This window comes from Peromyscus californicus, unplaced genomic scaffold (genome assembly GCF_007827085.1).
Source record: "Peromyscus californicus insignis strain IS unplaced genomic scaffold, ASM782708v3 Scaffold_5__1_contigs__length_169319896, whole genome shotgun sequence".
Lineage (NCBI taxonomy): Eukaryota > Metazoa > Chordata > Mammalia > Rodentia > Cricetidae > Peromyscus > Peromyscus californicus.
This window is the reverse complement of record NW_026294573.1, coordinates 27,351,998-27,370,238: the sequence shown is the minus strand read 5'-3', so window position 1 is coordinate 27,370,238 and position 18,241 is coordinate 27,351,998.

The following is an 18,241-nucleotide window of genomic DNA, read 5'->3' as shown; positions in this document are numbered from 1 at the left end:
TTTCCAGCCCGTGTTTCTAAACTTTGTGTGTATATGTGTGTGTGTGTGTGTGTGTGTGTGTGTGTGTGTGTGTGCACATCACAGTGCACCTGTGGAGTTTGGAAGACAACTTTTGGGAATTGGTTCTCTCCTACCATGTGGGCCCCGGGGACTAAATGCAGGTCATTAAGGTTGGCAAGTAGGTACCTGTACATGCTGTCCCATTTTTTTTCAAGCCCTTATCATTGTTTTTGTTTGTTTGTCTTAATATTTGCTTGTGTGTGTGCATATAATGTGCTGGTGCCCACTGAAGCCAGAAGAGGGTTCCAGGCCCCCTGGGGCAAGAGTCACAGATGATTGTGAGCCATCTGATTCTGGGTGCTGAGAACCGAACTCAGGTTCTCTGGAAGACATGGCGCTTAACCACTGAGCCATCTCTCCAGTCCCCTTCATCACTGTTTTTAGTAGCTGTGCAGTTATGGACCCATCAAGTGAAGCTAGAGCAAAAGCTGATTCTAAAGTTCCCCTATTGCTGGATATGGGTATTGTTCTTGTTCACGAGTTTAAATCCTGCAGTGACTGTCTAAGGTTTCCCCTGCATTTTGGAGTCAATGGTAGGAACATTCAACTTGGTTGAAGTGGGTCTCCATGCATAATACATCTTTCCAAAAGGACTGTAGTGTATGTTACCACTCAGGATATTACTGGGAGGATGTAGAGAGTGAGAGCAGAGGGCTGGAAGAAGCAGGTGGTTAACCCAAGTGAGCAAAGAAAGCATAGTGAGCATTGATTTGATTAAGCATGAATCTGTCGCTAAATGAGGAAGGTGCCTCAGCTGCCTATCTTAGGAGCCAGAGGTCTGTTGGATGGTATCAGGTGGAGAAACCAGTATGGAGTGGGTATCCTGGGAAGAGGGACAAGTGGTGGCCTGGAAGAGAGCAAATGCAGTCAGTAGCTCCCCTCTGTGCCTAAGAGGATTGAGTTGTGGCTCGAACATGTCTGATAGGGAGTTTTGGGAGCAATTGTGTACCACCCAAGGAAGGATGAAAAGATTGGTTCTGAAAGCATCAGCTAAGCTCAGCTTTGGCCAGCTCTGGCTAGGCCAGTGATGTGCCTCATTAATAGCTTGGTGCTGCCACTCTGTGGCTGTTCTGAGTATTGCCTGGTCTGTGACTGCCCGGCTGGGCAAAACTTGAGTCAATGTTGATGCCTGCAGGGGGCAGTCAAGTGACAAATGAGTGACTGGGCTGGCCAGGCTGGAGACTGGAAACCACAGGTTTGTCAGTAGGGGGCAGTAAAGATCTAGCTTTCCACATGTGCTCACGCACGGGCACCAGGTTTTCTATATCTCCTCCCCAGAAGATGCTAGAAATTGAATGGAGTTTTCCTTATTATTTCTGTCTGTAGAACCTATTTTATAAATAATGACAACTCATTAAAGAAAATATGGGGCTGGACATTCAGTTCAGTTGGTAGAGTGCCTGAGTACCCATGTATGAAGTCCTGGGTTCTGTCTTTGGCACCATATAAACAGGGCAATGGTGGGGGATAGGCCTGTGGTCCCAGCACTTGGGAAGTAGAGGCAGACAGATCAGAAGTCCGGGGTCAGGCTAGTGAGATGCTCAGTGGGTAAAGGCTCTCGAGGTGCAATTTGGTGACCAGGATTCAATGCCAGGAACACCCACAACGGTGGACAGGAAGAACCAACTCCACAAACTTGTTCTCTGACATCCCCTATGTCGTGCTGTGGCATGTACTCACAATGCACGCACACGCGCACGCGCACACACACACACGCACACACACACACACACACACACAAATAGTAAAAAAAATATTTAAAAGTCCAAGGCTTGTCTACACAGCAAGTTCAAGGCCTGGAATACATGAGATGCTGTTTCACAGCAACAAAAATAACCAAAAATTAAAAGTGAGGGCCAGCAAAATGGCTCAGTGGGAGAAGGAACTTGCCACCAAGCCTGATGACCTGGGCCTGATTTTTGAAGCCCATGTGTTAGAAGGAAGGGGACCAGCTTCCACAAGTTGTCCTCTGGTTTCCACATGCGGAATGTGGCAAGTGTGTATACACACACAATAAAAAGTATAATTAAAATATTAACAAAAACCAAGCTTGCCAATTCGTGACCTCTCAAAATGCTCTCCTTGGGGTGGGGGTGTGGTTCATGTGGTCCAGAAGGTGCCAAAGCTAACACGACACGGAAGAAAGTTGCCTCCCCTAAGATCTAAGGGGCATGCATTTTTACTATCCCCAGAATTGGATTCCTGTGAAAACACGTTTGGAGCCAGGTGGGGCAGAGAAGCTGAGGCAGGAGGATGGAAAGCCTTGGCCACATAACTAGTTTGAGTCTAGCCTGATTACATGTGAGACCTGTGTCAAAAATCAAAGCAAATCACCATCCCACAAAGAAAAAAAAAAACCACCAAGTGCCTGAGTGTGTACAGTTCAGTACAGCCTGGGTAAAACACTGAAGGGTGGAAAGAAAGCCACAAACAACAAAAAGGTTTTCCCATAGATGGTTCTAGATTTTTCAGGTATTTTAGAATAACCCTGTCCCCATGGGTACACCTCCTACCCATGCCTGGCCGAGGAAGACCTATCTTTGGAAATCCAAGTGTTCCCTTCTTCCAGCTTTACTTTGTGCCTACTTTTAAATAATTTCATTTCCTGGGGCGTGTCCTTGCTGAATTTCTGTCTCCAGTGAGTCTATTAATATTCTCAGCTAGACCTTCCTTTCCCACGGGCTGGCTGAGGTCTCTGACCGCTGTAATGGTGGAAAGACGGTACCTGCCCTCTTGCCTCTGTGCAGGTGACGGTTTTAAGTAGCAGGGCTTCTCTGCATGCAGCCAAATACAGGTCAGGGTTGCTGGGATGAGCAAGGCATGGGCCAGCTTTCTTGGTGAATCATGTTTGCTGATTCACCTTGGAGACATGTGAATCGTGTCTTTTGATTGGCCCAACAGTCAGGGTTCATTGAGATACGTTACAAATGGTGGTTCTTGGAACTCTTGGCTCACCACCCTTCCCTGGGTCTTTCCCCAGCCCTGTGATGACTTTGGAGCAGGGTGATTCCTGTCTGAGTGTAGCAGGACTGACTTCTGTCCCCTCAGGGGCTCGCCGGTGCTTTTCCACTCTCTGAACTCTTTCCTGAGTGTGTTGGCCGTGTTAGCACGAGTCGGCTGGGCAGCTGCCAGGACAAGCCTGCCAGGAAAACGTTTGACTTTGTCAGTTTCTCGGGGGACCCTGGGTTGACGAGACTGTTAGTGGACTGAGATGGGGGGAATTAGCATCACAGTGTCTGGTTTGGGAACCGGGCCGTCAGAGTGAAAAGGCTCGCAGTGTGTGTGCGTATACATGTGTGTACGGGTGCATGTGCACCTGCTTCCGTGTGTGGAGGCCAGAGGTCAACATCAGATAGCTTCCTCATTCACTCTCCACTTTATCTTTATGAGGTGGGGTTTCACAAGGAACCCAGGGCTGGACAGTTGAGCTAGACTTGCGGGCTGCAAGCCCCAGGGTTTACTTGACCTCTCCATCTCCTCAGCCCCAGTGGCCCTGTCTTGATTCATTCTCTCACTCTGGAGTGGTCCCTTAGTGCTCACTGAGTGCTCAGCTAGGTAGTGTAGCAGAGGGAAAATCAAGGGCCATCTGCAGACTTGGGCTTCGTCTTCTGCCTGAGCAACTACCTGAATGACCAAGTCACTGAGCCTTTCTGAACCTTGGTGTCTTTGCCTTTTAAAGGGGGAAGAGTTTTTGATAAGTAACATTAAATTTTCAGCATCTGAGCCAGTGGTTCTCAACCTTCCTAATGCTGGGACCCTTTAATAAATTCCTCATGTTGTGGTGACCCCCAACCATAAAATTATTTGCATTGCTACTTCATAGCTGTAATTTTGTTACTGTTATGAATCGTAATGTAAATATCTGATATGCAGGATATCTGATATGCGACCCCTGTGAAAAGGCCACCCGACCCCCAAAGGGGCTGCAACCCGCAGGCCGTTGCTCTAATAGCTGCATGTGGTCCTGGTGAGTGGGGAAGAGGATAGAACAGCCTTGGCTGAATGACGACAGAGGTCCCTAACAGGCCACCTGGCTGAGGACATCTTATTTTATAGACTCCAACTTGGCCTGAGGGATCAGGGATCTCAGGCTTTAGACCTATAGTGTGCAAAGCCAGAGCCAGGAAGTGAGGAGCCAGCAAGAGTTCACAGATCTGGAGAATGGGTGGAGCCTTAGACTTGAAGACAAGAGAACCAGGTGGCTTGTAGTTTGCCTTCCCATCTCCTGCTTTCCGCCTCCTCACCTGCACACTGGGGATGCTGTTTCTTGACCCCTGCCGGTAGTGCAGAAAAATGTGAAGAGCTTGTCCAAGCCAGTGCTAGCTGTAATGACCCAGGAAAGCCTCTCTTCTGTTTGAGTGGGATGGCGGCCAGTCTGAACAATTCGATGTAAATAAGTGGTCTTTGATTCCTCACTGTACCTAGCCTCTTCTAAAAGTGTTTGCTAAATAGATGTCGCTGATGGAAAGCAGCTACACAGTGAAGAATAATTAGCAATTGGGAGATCAGTTTTCATTCTGTGCCAATGGTGGCTCTCGTCTACCTAGAAACACTTTATTCATTATGAATTGCATTTGCTAACATTATTTGTTTTTAAAATCTTTTTTTTTTCAGAATACAGAGGTAAACCATGGCTTTCAAAAAATGTCAAATGGGTCCTCCAAATTATTGAGATATAAACAATCAAGGGCAGCTATTTGTGTGTGTGTGTGTGTGTGTGTGTGTGTGAGTCCAAAGGTGTTTGTGGTTTGTGGCCCCCTCTGCCCCTGTGCCTCGTGCTCAATTCTAGGCCCCACCCCACCCCTGGCCTGATCTTCCTATTTGCCTCTCAGCCTGAGCTGGTAGGTGCAGCTGGAGCAGTTTAGCCTAACACTGTCCCTTTGTGGCTTCTGGATGTGACATCCTCTGCAAGACTTGCGGTTGGGCCTCCTTAAACGAAGCTCTTCAAGCCCCCGGCACTGTCCCTGTGCACAGCCCTTCACTTCTTGCGTGCTCGCTGTTCAACCCCTTCGGGCCTGAAGCTATCTGGGCTAAAAGCTTTTGGGATGACGCATCTGGCATCCTCAATTTAGTCTCAGTCATGTTCTACCTCTTTTCGGTGGGTGTCACTGTCTTTGTGGCCATGTCCCTTGACATCGACAGCACCTCCACATCCCATTCTAGCGAGGCTCTGCCACTGAACCACTCTGTCCTTTTAAACAAGCTATGGTGGCTTATGCCTGTAATCCCCGCACTTTGGAAGCTGAGGCAGGATAATTGGGATGAGTTTGAGGAGCCTGGACTAGCTAGCCTGGGCTACAGTGTCAGATCCTGTCTCCAACAAAGGTGGAGATGTTCTTCCAGTTTGTTCCTTCCTCAGCTTCTTTGTTGAACAGCGTTAGCCTCCTCTGTGGCTTCAACCACCACAGTATCTACCTTGATGGCTCCTGGATGTGAATCTCTAGTTCTGAATATAACCCCCAACTCATGGAAAGGCATACCATGAGCGCTGTTCATCTCTGCCAGGCATACCATACGTCATGGCGGTTAAAAGTGTTGACTTCTGAGGCTGGGGTTGGAGCTTGCTTGGTAGAGCACTTGCCCAGAGCTGGGTTTGACACTGCATGAGACCAGTGGTGGTAGAGCCACGGGTAATCCCAGCATTCAGGAGGGGAGGCAGGAGGATCGTTTCAATGTTAGCCTTGGCTGCATTGGGAGTTTGCGGCTAGCTGAGTCTACATGAGACCCTGTCACAGAAGGAAAAACATGCATTGATTTGGTTGTGAACGATAACTCTGAGATTAGTTGTACGATTAAACTCTTCAAGCATCATCTGTAAATGGGGTTAATTAGTACTATTTCCAGAGCTGTGAGCACAGCATAATGTTTAGAAACACCCAGCGTAGGATTGGAGTACAGCCTTTCTTTCTCTCTCTCTTTCCTTCCTTTTTTCCTTCCTTCCTTCCTTCCTTCCTTCCTTTCTTTCTTTCTTTCTTCCTTTCTCTCTCTCTCTCCCTCCCTCCCTCCTCTCTCCCTCCCTCCCCCTTCCTTCCTTCCTTCCTTCCTTCCTTCCTTCCTTCCTTCCTTCCTTCCTTCCTTCCTTCCTTCCAGTACTGAGACTTGAGACTTGAATACATAGCCTCACATGCTGGGCTACCATACCACCACTGAACTATAACCCCAGATCTTCTTTTTTGTTGTTGTTGTTTTGTTTTTGGTTTTTTGAGACAGGATTTCTCTGCGTAGCTTTGGAGCCTGTCCTGGAACTCACTTTGTAGACCAGGCTGGCCTCGAACTCACAGAGATCTGCCTGCTTCTGCCTCCCAAGTGCTGGGATTAAAGGCATGTGCCACCACTGCCCAGTGGACCCCAGATCTTTTATATTTTTTATTTTAATTAAAATTGATTTAGTTTTATTATTGTTTTGTGTTGTCTTGATTTTTGAGACAATGTCTCACTATGTAGGCCTGGCTAGCCTGAGACTCCCTGTGTAGACTAGGCTGGCCTCAAATTCACAGAGATCTGCTTGCTTCTGCCTCCTTAATGTTGGAATTAAAAGTTGGCCTAAAACTTGTTATCCTCCTGTCCCTTCCCCTTCAGCATAACCAACCAGAGCGCAACACAACTAGCTACTTTCATGACTGTTGTGGGGAGGACACATCCATGGCATATTGCTCATGTGGAGGCCGGAGGAAAACTTTCAGCAGTCAGTTCTCTCCTTTCACCTTGACGTGGACTCCTGGAATTGAACTCGGGCTGCCAGGCTTACACAGCAAGCTCTCTAACCCACAGGGTCGTCTTCCTGACCATATTTTTATTTGGAGACAGGCTCTCACTAAATTGCCTACACTGGACTCAGCCTCGTTCTATAGCCCAGACAGGCCTTGAACCTGTGCCTCTCTTGCCTCAGCTTCCTGAGCAGCTGGGATTACAGGCATCCTGTTCTCATCTTGCTCACATCTGAGGTCATTTTCCCTGCGGCCTCCTTCATGGATTCCATCGCCAGCCTTTGGTGACCCTTTCCTGCATCTAGACCCCATCTACCCTGCCTTAGGCCCTCATCATGTTCTGCCTAACCAATCTGGCCTCAAACTCACAGAGCTCCTCCTGCCGCTGCCTCCCAAGTGCATGCATCTTGACCTGGCACCGCCTGGCACTCCTTAACCTTGTCATCCATCACTCCTGAACACGGAACCTGGCTCTTGCATTTCCTGCGGTGTTCTGCTTGTTGGAACCTCGGCGCCTTTGTGTGCACTGTGCTCTCTCAGTCAGGTCTCCCTGGCTCTTGCCTCCCTCCTTGCCTACCTGATGGACTCCTAGTTACACACAATTTAGCCGGTGGTCCCAAAGCCCACTTGTCCACCTGGAGATTGCCGGTCCCTCCCTGCCTGTCTGGCCCTGTGGTCAGTACTCGCTGGCAGTGTTTGTTACCAGGCCCTGTGACTGCCATGTTGCCTTAGATCCTTGAGGGCAGGGACCAAGTCTTCCCTCTGCCCTGGGAAGAATGTCTCATATATAGTCACCGTCAATAAATGCTGAATGAAGGGTTGGGGGGTGGGCTTGAGTGGTTCTGGGAGGGAGAGGAACTGGGTCTGAGTGTGGAGACAATGCTAGGGAACAGGGCCCACAGGCTGTGTGTTGAGGGGCCAGCAGCGTGGCATGAGGGCAGGAAAAGAGTGTTTTGCTGGCTGCAGTCTGTCTTCCCCAAGACAAACTGCTGGCTTAATTTTCCACGGGGAAGTGGGGCTTGGGCAGAGGGCTGTGTTTCCCCACCGGGTAGGACCTGGACCAGCCCAGCTCAGCCAGTGATGAATTTGACCCTGATGACTCTGCAGTGGGAACAATGTCCTCAGGAAAGCATTCAGGAAACCCTTCGTGTAGTGGTGATCAAAGCCCCACAGCAGCTCAGCAGGGTGGATGGGAAACTCCAAGGAATCCAGCGAGGACCTGGGTCGCAGCCCAGGGACCCACCTAATGCACTTGCCAGGTGGAGCTCATGGACTCGGCAGCTCCCAGCAGCCACTGGGCTCAGGAAGTCCTGCAAAGGCTTGGGGATCCCATGTGGAAAAGCCCATGGGAACTGGCCTGGAATGCCTCGAGTTTTCTTCCACCTTCCCCCTCTAGCTGAGACCCCAAGGGGTGGGGCAGGCTGGCAGGTGAGGCTGAGAAGCAGGGGGACTCTTGGCACAAAGGATAGACTTTCGTTTCCCTGTTTCACGGAGAAGCTGAAGTTAAGTCTGGTATGACAGTACACACCTGTAATACTAGCATGTGGGAGGTGGAGGCAGGGGGATCAGGAGCTCTCATCCAGTCTGGACTGCATGAGACTCCATCTTAGAAGAGAGAGAGAGAGAGAGAGAGAGAGAGAGAGAGAGAGAGAGAGAGAGAGAGAGATGTTGTGGTATTTTCTTTTTCACCAGGCACGTGGTGCAGTGGTAGAGTCGGCAGACAACACTCACCAAGTCCTGGTTTTGATCCACGGGACCAAAGAGAAATCAAACAGTAGAGACAACAAAACCCACTCGACAAGCCAAGCTGGCGTGGTGATTGTTGTGTTTCTCAAGAACCCTCCTTCCATTCACCCGGTCCCTGAAGAATTCCAGGAGAAGAGACAACGGGCACCGACTGGTTCTCCTCAAGCTAACAGAGGAACTGAGGCCTGGACGGGAAATGGCTCGCCCAAGATAAGGCGGGAATCTTGGCAGAGCCGACCCTGAGCCTCACCTCCTCCCCTTCCCAGCTTGCCTCTTGTCATCACAGCAGCCAAGGTCAGCTCTGGCCTGCAGAATGGTTGACACGGCAAGGGGACACCCCGAGTGCCTGCCGACTGCCACTGCCACAGCCCCTCGGCTGGCATCCCCCCCCCCCCCCGACTTAACCCCGCTGCAGGCTGTGGCCTGCTTTTCCTGCCTGTTTCGCTTTTGTTTCCCAGTCTGCAGACCAAAGATCAACTCTTGGGGTAGCTCTGGCCCTTTGATGCTCTCCGAGCTGTTTCCCGGCTTGTAGGCTGGGTGGGAGGTCATGGCCATTCCCACAGATGGAAGTCCTGTGTGTTTATCATTTTGTCAACTGATGACAGGGGACTGACTGTTCAGCTTGTTCTTGTCCCTAAAGCCCTGTCCTGGCTGCCTCTCATGTCATGTGACGTATACTGGGGCCTTGGTGGGCTCAAATCCCAGCCCTTCTCTTAAGCTTTCCAGAAAAAAAAGAAAAAGAAAAGAAAAGAAAAAAAATCAGCTCCTGAGTTAGAAGGCTTTCGCTCAAAGCCCAGAGCTACCACTTAGAGGTGTGTGCACTTGGGCCAGCAACTTCAAGTCTAACTATCTAAATCTGTGTGTCAAATGGGGGCACATGTCTACCTGACCTTACAGCAGAGTAATTCGAGCACTAAATGCACCAAGGCCCTTGGATCACATACTCATAGTGTAGTTACGATAAATTGGTTAACGAGATCGGCAGAACTTAGCAGCTTGTAGGCATACTTCAAGAAACAAAGATTTCTGGAAGGTGGGGTGGGAGGGACAGGAGGAGCCAAAGGGGCGTTGGCTAGTTTGTATGGTTCATGAAGCTGTAACCCAGTGTGGGGCTGAGCTGGGAGTATATGAATAGGAGGCTCCAACCCCTCTTTCTTGTGTTCCCCCAGACAAATCAGGAGAGTTTCCTTAGCTTGCCACGCTTTCATAACAAAACACGGTTAACCAAATGGTTTAAATAGCAGAAATTTGCTTTCTCAGTTTGGGGGCCTGGGAGTCCAAGATCAAGATTCTGGCAGCATCAGCCTCCCTCCTTGGCTATTTGCTTTAAGGATTTATTGATTTATTTTCTATTTATGTGTATGCGTGTGAATCTGCATGGTTGATGTGCACCATTATGTGTAGGAGTGCGTGGGAGAGGGTATCCAGTTCTCTGGAACTGGTTGTGAAGCGCCACGTGGGTGCTGTGGACCCAACCTGGGTCCCCTGCAAGAGCAGTAATTGTTCTTAGTGACTGAGCAATTCCTCCAGCCCCTTGTTTTGTTCTTGAGTCAAGATCTCGAGATGTAGCCTAGCTTAAGACCTCCTAGACGCTGGGGTTATAGGTATGAATCATCGGACATGGCTCCAATTCTTTTTTTTTTTTTTTTTTTTTTTTTGGTTTTTCAAGACAGGGTTTCTCTGTGTAGCTTTGCGCCTCTCCTGGAACTCACTCGGTAGCCCAGGCTGGCCTCGAACTCACAGAGATCCGCCTGGCTCTGCCTCCCGAGTGCTGGGATTAAAGGCGTGTGCCACCACCGCCCGGCTCCAATTCTTTTTATAATGACATCATATCACGATCTGGGCTTAGTAGCACAAACCTATAATCCCAGAACTTGAGAGGTGTCCGTATAAGGATTGGGGGTTCTGCTACATATCGAGTTCCTGGGAAACAAGAGGCCCTGGCTAAAAACAAGAAAAAAGGTCAACAAACAAACAGAGATGAACCCTACTGCCACAAGCCTGTAATCCAGTTAAGGCGAAGGCTGAGTCAGGTGGATCCTAAGTTCAAGGCCTACCTGGGCAACTAAGTGAGACCATCCCCTGCTCCAAAAAAAAAGAGCTTGGACAGATGGCCCAGTGGTTAAGAGTGCACACACTGTCTTTGCAGAGGACCTGAGTTTAGTTTCTTGTACGAACATCATGTGGCTCCCAAGTGCCTGTAACTCCTCTTCCAGGAGATCTGATGACACCTTCTGGGACACACACACACACACACACACACACACACACACACACACACACACACACAAAATAAGATCATTTTTCAAAAATAGTTTAATGGGGGGAGGCTGATGAGATGGCTCATTAGGTCAAAACGCCTGAGCTGGACCTGACCTTCTGGGTTCACTCCTTAGGACTCTGTGTAAGAATGTAATGTCAAGCCACGCCTTTAATCCCAGCACTCGGGAGGCAGAGCCAGGCGGATCTCTGTGAGTTCAAGGCCAGCCTGGTCTCCAAAGCGAGTTCCAGGAAAGGCGCAAAGCTACACAGAGAAACCCTGTCTTGAAAAACCAAAAAAAAAAAGAATGTAATGTCAAAATCTGCTGCGGCTCAGGCTCAGGCCACTCTGCTTTGCAGCAGTCTCCTCTTCCCCTTCACACAAACTGTCTGGCACCCTACTGAGACATTGTCTGTGAGTCTAACAGACTTCTTGGTGCCAGGGTCGCTTCTTACCTGGGAAGTGAGTTTACATCAAAAGGGATACTGGTGGTCACACATCCTGCTTCCCACCCCTTCCCTGCCTTCTTGCCTGGGAATCAGAGAGCCTGGCTGTAGGCTCTGGCTGTGAAATCTTCCTCATCCTCAGAAAGGCAGGAGAGCTCCCCACCTCTGCCACATGGACTGTGATTCCTCTCTCCAGAGTCTCTGCCATGCTGTCTCTGGTGCTGGGCCTAATTTTTCCTCAGATACCTGCCATGCACTTGCCCCTCTGTCTGTCTGTCCATGAAGTTGATGTTTCTAACACACCTCTGTAATCTGATCAGTGTCCAGCTTTAACACTCTTCACCAAAAATCTTTCAACATGGTGGGGAAAGAGCTGACTTGTGTAAGTTGTCTCCTGACCTCCATGCTCATTACACACACACACACACACACACACACACACACACACACTGGAAAAAAAAGTTGAGCGGGTATGGTGACACGGGCTTTTAATCCCAGCCCTCAAGTGGCAGAGGCAGGTGGATTACTATGAGTTCAAGATTGGCCTGGTCTACATAGTGATTTCTAGGCCAGCTCAGACTACAAAGTGAGACTGTCTCAAAATAGACAAACAAAGCAAAAAACAAACGAAAGGACTGTGACACAGTGGTAGATTACTCTTGTCTAGCAAACACCAGATTCTTGGTTTAATCACCTGTTCTTCAAAACAATAAAAACAACAAAAGACATCAGCTCCATTACATTAGGACACATTCTAACGGCCACCTTGTCATTCAATCACCATGGGTTCACTGCAGTCTAGAACTTCAACACAGCAGCTTTGGAGAGATTCAGTGAGCCCATGGCTAAGGACAGATGGCTGTATCTGAGGAATGCTCTGTACAGGAGACAGTCTTGCCTGACTCTGGTTCCTCCTGCCCAAAGAGACCTTAGGGTGGGCCGGAAGGCTCTGGAAGTTCATTATCCCTGTGTTCTCTGGGATGAAGGGACAGGCAACAGGCTTCAGGCACTGTCTCATCCTTCCCCTGGCCTTATCAGAATTTAGACGCCCTTCCGCTCGCTTCGAGGCTGGGACCACTGGCTTTCCCAGTTGGAGACAAAATGATTCTGTTAATTGTAGCTGAGCCCTGAACTCTCTGTACACTCTACCTGGTAGGATATGGTCTGTGGCAACAGCTGGGGAATCCAAACATCACTTCTATTATTTTTTCCAGATTTCCCTGTCTGGGTTGGTTGAGGCTGATATTCTAATAAAGACATGTGCCCCTTCAGCTAACATGTGTTCCGGTAAGAGCTGAGGTCAAGCCGCGAAGTGGTAGAGAGTCAGCCATGGATAGCCAATGACCACCTTGCCTTCCTTCCCTGTGGCTCCCCACTGTCCTTTCACACAGCCCTACTAGGTGGTCTCAAAGTCATGTCAGGGGCTTTTTTTTTTTTGGATAGGACATTGTCTTCCCCCAACTCTCTGTGTCTCCCTCTGGGATCAACAGCCCTGGCTCTCATGTGGCTTCTTGTCCCTGAAGATTCTGGAGGCAGCACTGGAGGAGCAAGAAGGATGGACGCTTCAGGTCAGCCACCCACTACCTTCTGCTTACCCAATGCCTGGAACCCAAGTCACAGAAGTTTCTTGCTTTTTGAGAAGGGATAGAGGACAGCCACTCTGTTCTATGGATCTTGTCCTTCTTGGGAAGTCGAGGCAGATGAATCCCAGAAAGAGGAACAGGGAACCTGTCCACTGGGCCTCTTCAGGCCACACTCTTCAAGTGTCTAGGCTGGACACTTCATATCTCTTTTGGTCATCTGGAGGGCCTTGCCTGGCCTTTACAAGGAAACCGAGGCTAAGAGGCTGAGTAACTACCTAAATAGCATAAGATGTCCCTCGGCAAAGCTGTCTGTCCCTTCCAACGTCACTGTGCCCTTTGTCTCTCTTCCCCTCGGACAGCAGAAGGTGAGAAGTTGGAGCCAGCCTGCTTGCTCCCCTCTGCCTCCATCCTGTCTCTAGAGATCTCTTTGTTCCCCCATTCCTGCCTAGACTCTAGGGGTTCTCAGGTCCCAGTGGCCTAGAGGAACGGAACGGATTGTCACCTTTTGACCTGTTCCCTTTCCCATACCAATCTTCCGAAGCCCGGCAGCTACAATGGCTTGAAGCTGATTCACGGCCTGCTTTGTTGAAAGTGGAGAACAGATAGGCTGCTGGTAGGTTGGAAATAGTCCTCTGCCCTTCTTTATGTCGAGAACATGGCGTGGTGGTCCTAAGCGTGGGTGTGATAAGAGGGGGGAGGTGATGGCCTCCTCATCCTCTGCATCTACACTTGCATCCCTGCACCAGGTAGGGTTGTGAGTCGTGGCTTGTACGACCAGCCTCTTGGCGATCCTTTGGCCTCAGTCTTCTGAGGTATGGACCACATGTCTCGCTACTTTGGCCTCAGGCTTAGAGGTATGGACCACATGTCTCGCTACTTTGGCCTCAGGCTTAGAGGTATGGACCACATGTCTTGCTACTTCACCAACCAATTGAATAGAAAATTCGCTGTCCAGCGCCCTGGCTTCACACATCGTCCATCTCCCTCTTGCCCCCTTTCTGCTGTTTGGTTCATGGTCTTTTGCCCCCTGACTAGCCTCTGCTGGGAGTTCAGGTGCAGTGGGGATGAAGTGACCTGGGAAAGGCTTTCCCCAGCCCATCTGGACCAGGAGATAAAGGAAGACTGCACTTGCCCAGTTTGGGCTCCTTGCCTTCATATTGCTTTTCACGACCTAGAGGAAGCTGAAAGAATGGCGATTATCCACTCCGGGAAGATAAGGTTGCATTGTGAATCCTTTGTGAGCCCAGGAAGGTTATCATTCAGAGCAGAGTGACCAGCTCTGACCAGGAAGTGTGTTGAGAGGGCCACGGCGTACTCGAGGAGTCCTGAGAAAGCCTTTCCCAGCAGCAGAAGGCCTGAGGTCCTGGAAAGATGGGGTGTGGCGGGTGAAACTGAGGAAGGCTGAGGTTGTGAAATCTTTAAAAATAGGTCGTTTTGTTCTGACTGGACTTGGGTGGGGGTTGGCCAAAGGCGGAGGAGCTGACTGGTCAGAGGCCAGCAGAAATTCACTCTCCAATCACAAGGCAATAAGACTGGTTGCAGCCTCGGAATACTGTAGGGACCTGGAGCAGGGGTAGAGGGAGCCCTGCCTCTGCCCCTGCCCCCCCCCCCCCCTCCACCACCACCCCGGTTGCCTGACTGTATTTTCGGAGACAGAGCAGGAAGTGGGCCTTCACAATGTCAGGATACAGGAAGCTATCGGACTATTGAAGGCCACTTCCTGTGAGCTGGTCATTCACATACATTTGTCACCGGCTATCAGGCCTTTCTGGGCCCTACCATTGTCTACAGGGCCTGCAAAGCCTGGGGGCCGCCATCGGAGGCCCTTGGACACAGAATGTACTATTGTGCTGAACTGGCAGCACCACACAGGGTGGGAAGGAAAACGGTGGGTAAGAAAGGGGACGCCGGCCTTGCATTGTCGTCCATCGCACAATGGGCAGGGGCTGGGGTCCTTTCTTCTTCGTGGGAGCCTGGACTTCAGGAAGAAGGGATGGCCACACAGGGGTCGGTCGGTCGGACTTCAAGTTTAGTACCAGATGGCTATAAAGTGCCCCAGGACTTCCTTAGACCTGGAGGCTTTCTTTGATGCTGGGGGGTTTTCTAGCCTTCGGCCAGGGGCCAGTGTGATGTAGAATAAGCATGGAGTCAAGAGACCCGGGTTTTCTGGTCATTCTCTGTCACTGTCCACTGTAACTTTGGGCAAGTCTCCTCACCCCTCTGAGCTTCAGTCGGGTCTAGTATGAGGAGAGTCTAGCTCTCGGGGCAGCTATTACTTAAGATAGTCTGCTGAGCTTCTATGGGGTTCCCGGTACTTATTAGATATCTAAGAAATGTTAGTGCCTCCCCACCCTCGTCTTCCCCCGCAGCTCTCTTCTGACCCCAGAGGTCCTCCAGGGAGCGAATCAGTGCGTGCAGACAGGCGTGCATGGCATTTTAAGGTCAGCCCAAACAAAGCATCTCTCTGCCTTCCTTTATGCCAAGAATATCAAATCAAGTGTTATCATCTGCACTAATTCGCTGAGCAGTAGCAGATAATTTTTCTTTGGCCAGGTGCCTTTTGCCTTATGTGTGAATCTGGGTGTGTGCAGTTTCTAGAAGATTTAATAGGACAGACCCAGCCCAGGAGGGGATGAGCCTAGGGAGCTATGTGGCAGCCAGGGGTTCTGTCCTGCTCAGCTCCGTAAGCCGTCAGTGCCAGGAAGAGACCACTTTCTGTTCCAGCTTCTGTGAGGCAGAAGGCTGTGTCCTTTGGAGTCAGACACTTGTGGTCAAATCTTAGCTTTGCTGAGAACAGCTGACGGGGCAAGTTGTTGACTTCTTTGGGTCTTGGTCCCTTTGCTTGTAGGATGGCACTTCCAAAACGTTGTTGTTTTTAGACAAAGTCTCACACTGTAGACCATGCTAGCCTGGAACTCATGATGCAGCCCATACTGACCTGGAACTGGTGGCAATCCTCCTGTTGCATGCTGGGGTTACAGTTGTGAGCCACCACATCCAGCACCTTTAAGGATTAATGATATTTTCTTCTCAGGCTTTCTGTGAGGTTGAAGTAAGGGAATGTGTGTCCCATCACCTGGCTGTGTTTCCCTTCCCTTCCCACATTCCTGTCGCTCAGCCCGACTCTGAGTAGAGAGCAGTTGTTGAAGGCCCCAGCACGTGAATGTTGCTAGGTTTGGGGTGGAGTCCTAGTTACTCCTGCTATGATGAAGCACCAGGACCGAAAGCAAGTTGGGGAGGAACGGGCTGCTTTGGCTTACACTTCTCCATCACAGCCCATCACTGGAAGTCAGGACAGGAACACAAGCAGGGGTGGAAGCTAGAGGCAGGAGCTGATGCAGAGGCCATGGAGGGGAGCTGCTTACTGTCTTGCTCCTCATGGCTTGCTCAGGCTGCTTTTTGATAGAACCCAGGACTGCCAACTCAAGGATGGCCCCACCCACAGTAGGCTGGGCCCTCCCCCATCAATCACTAATTAAGAAAATGCCCTCCAGGCTTGCCTACAGCCCAATCTTATGGAGGCATTTTCTCAATTGAGGTTCCCTCCTCTCAGATGACATTAGCTTTTGTCAAGGTGACATAAAGCTATGCTGTATAGATGGGACGGAGATTCAAGAGGACATCGAGACCCTTTAGGGACTAAGGAGTTTATTAGCAGAATCATTAATGCCATGAACAGACAGAGGGAAGAGCGTGGCAGGGCCTCAAGGAGACACCAGGCTCCAGTACCAGAAACAGACTACACGTGCAAGTCTCTGAGGGAATGGGAGCCTGCAGGGAAGGGCTGGAGTCTCCATACGTTCTTGAGGAAGGGGTTGGGCAGCTTCCCAGCTGAAGCCTACAGTCAGGCTCTCTGGTTCCCAGGCAAGAGTCAGGGAAAGGGGTGGAGAAACAGGATGTGGCACTCCCAGGTGAGATGTCTTGGCACCAGCAAGTCTAGGGGCTCACAGACAGTGTCCCAGTGGGGTACCTGTCAGTGTCTGTGAGAGAAGGCCCGTGCAGAGCTGGATTCTAGCACCATATTCTTACATTCCAGACTTCTGCTTGTGTATGAAAAAGAAATAGAAGATTTCCCAAGACAGGGGGGTAGAGGAGGAAAGCCAAGGGAGCAGAAGCTGACAGAGTCATCTAACTTCCTTTGAGCTGAAACTGGATGTCCTGGGATTAGGGTGGGGACTCCCCATGTAGAGACAGTAGTCAAGCATTGGTCTCTAGGGCAGAGGTGAGAATATTAATGAATCCAAGTGGCCTACCTTGGACAGGAGAGATGGCTTGATGCCTAAGAGCCATGGCTGCTCTTCCAGAGCACCTGGGTTCCATTTTTAGCACCCACATGGTGGCTCACAACTGTCACCAACCCCAGTTGCAGAGGAGTCAATATGCTCTTCTGGCCTGTGCAGGGACTGCATGCATGTAGTGCATGCAGGCAAAACAATATACTTAAAATAAATTAATTTAGAAAAGAGGGACCTTCCTATGGACATAAGAATCAAAACAGTTATTAGAGAAATAATTGCAAGCATAAATCAGGAAGTCCATGGAGAATTCCTGAGAGAAAGGGGTGGAGGCTGAGCAGAAGAGCTAATAATGGAATAGGCATGAGAAGGGAGAGTGCTGTTAAGATTTGAAGTTTAGCTTTTAGAGGCAGTTGTGGGGAAGGCAGAGAGAAAAGGTAGGTCTCACTAGGTTGCTATAGGTCTCCTTTAAGTCAATCCCAGTAAAAGGTTTTGAGTATTAGTTACCCAAATGTCATGCCGTATATTAAAAAGGCTGACATAGCCCAACATAATTTTGGCTCTGGCTCTGTGACTTCCTAACAGTGCAGCTTGATGAAGGTCCAGCACGGATGTGGCTTCTTTTCTGAAGGTTCAGTCTCTGGTCTATGGCAGCGCATGTGCCGGTGTAGCTCAGAACTTCCTCTGGAATCTGAGGAGGCTGAAATGTCAGGGAGGCAGATCCTCAAGGGACAGAAGAGGTTAATGAAAGCCACCAAGAAAGAGATTTCTGGGGGGCTGGAGAGATGACTCATCAGGTAAGAACATTTGCTATCCTTGTAGAGGACCCAGGCTCAGTTCCCAGCACCCACCTGGTGGCTCAAACCCATCTATAATCCCAGCTTCAGGGGATCTGATGCTCTCTTCTGACCTTCCAGATATACACCTAGTGCACAGACACATGTGTAGGCAAAATACTCACACATAAAATAAAAATAAATATTTTTAAAAGAAATTATTTTGGGGTTATATTATCTATCAGCCACATTATACTCCAGGCTTAATTACTTATTTTTGTTTTCTGTAATTGATATAACACAGATATAACAGAAATATTATGGTTAGTATTTAAATAATTAAAAACACTACTCTGAAAGAAGCAAAAATAGCAGGTGCAGGAGGCAGGTTCCTTAAACTGGAGGTGATTTGAATCTTCAGGTTCCCT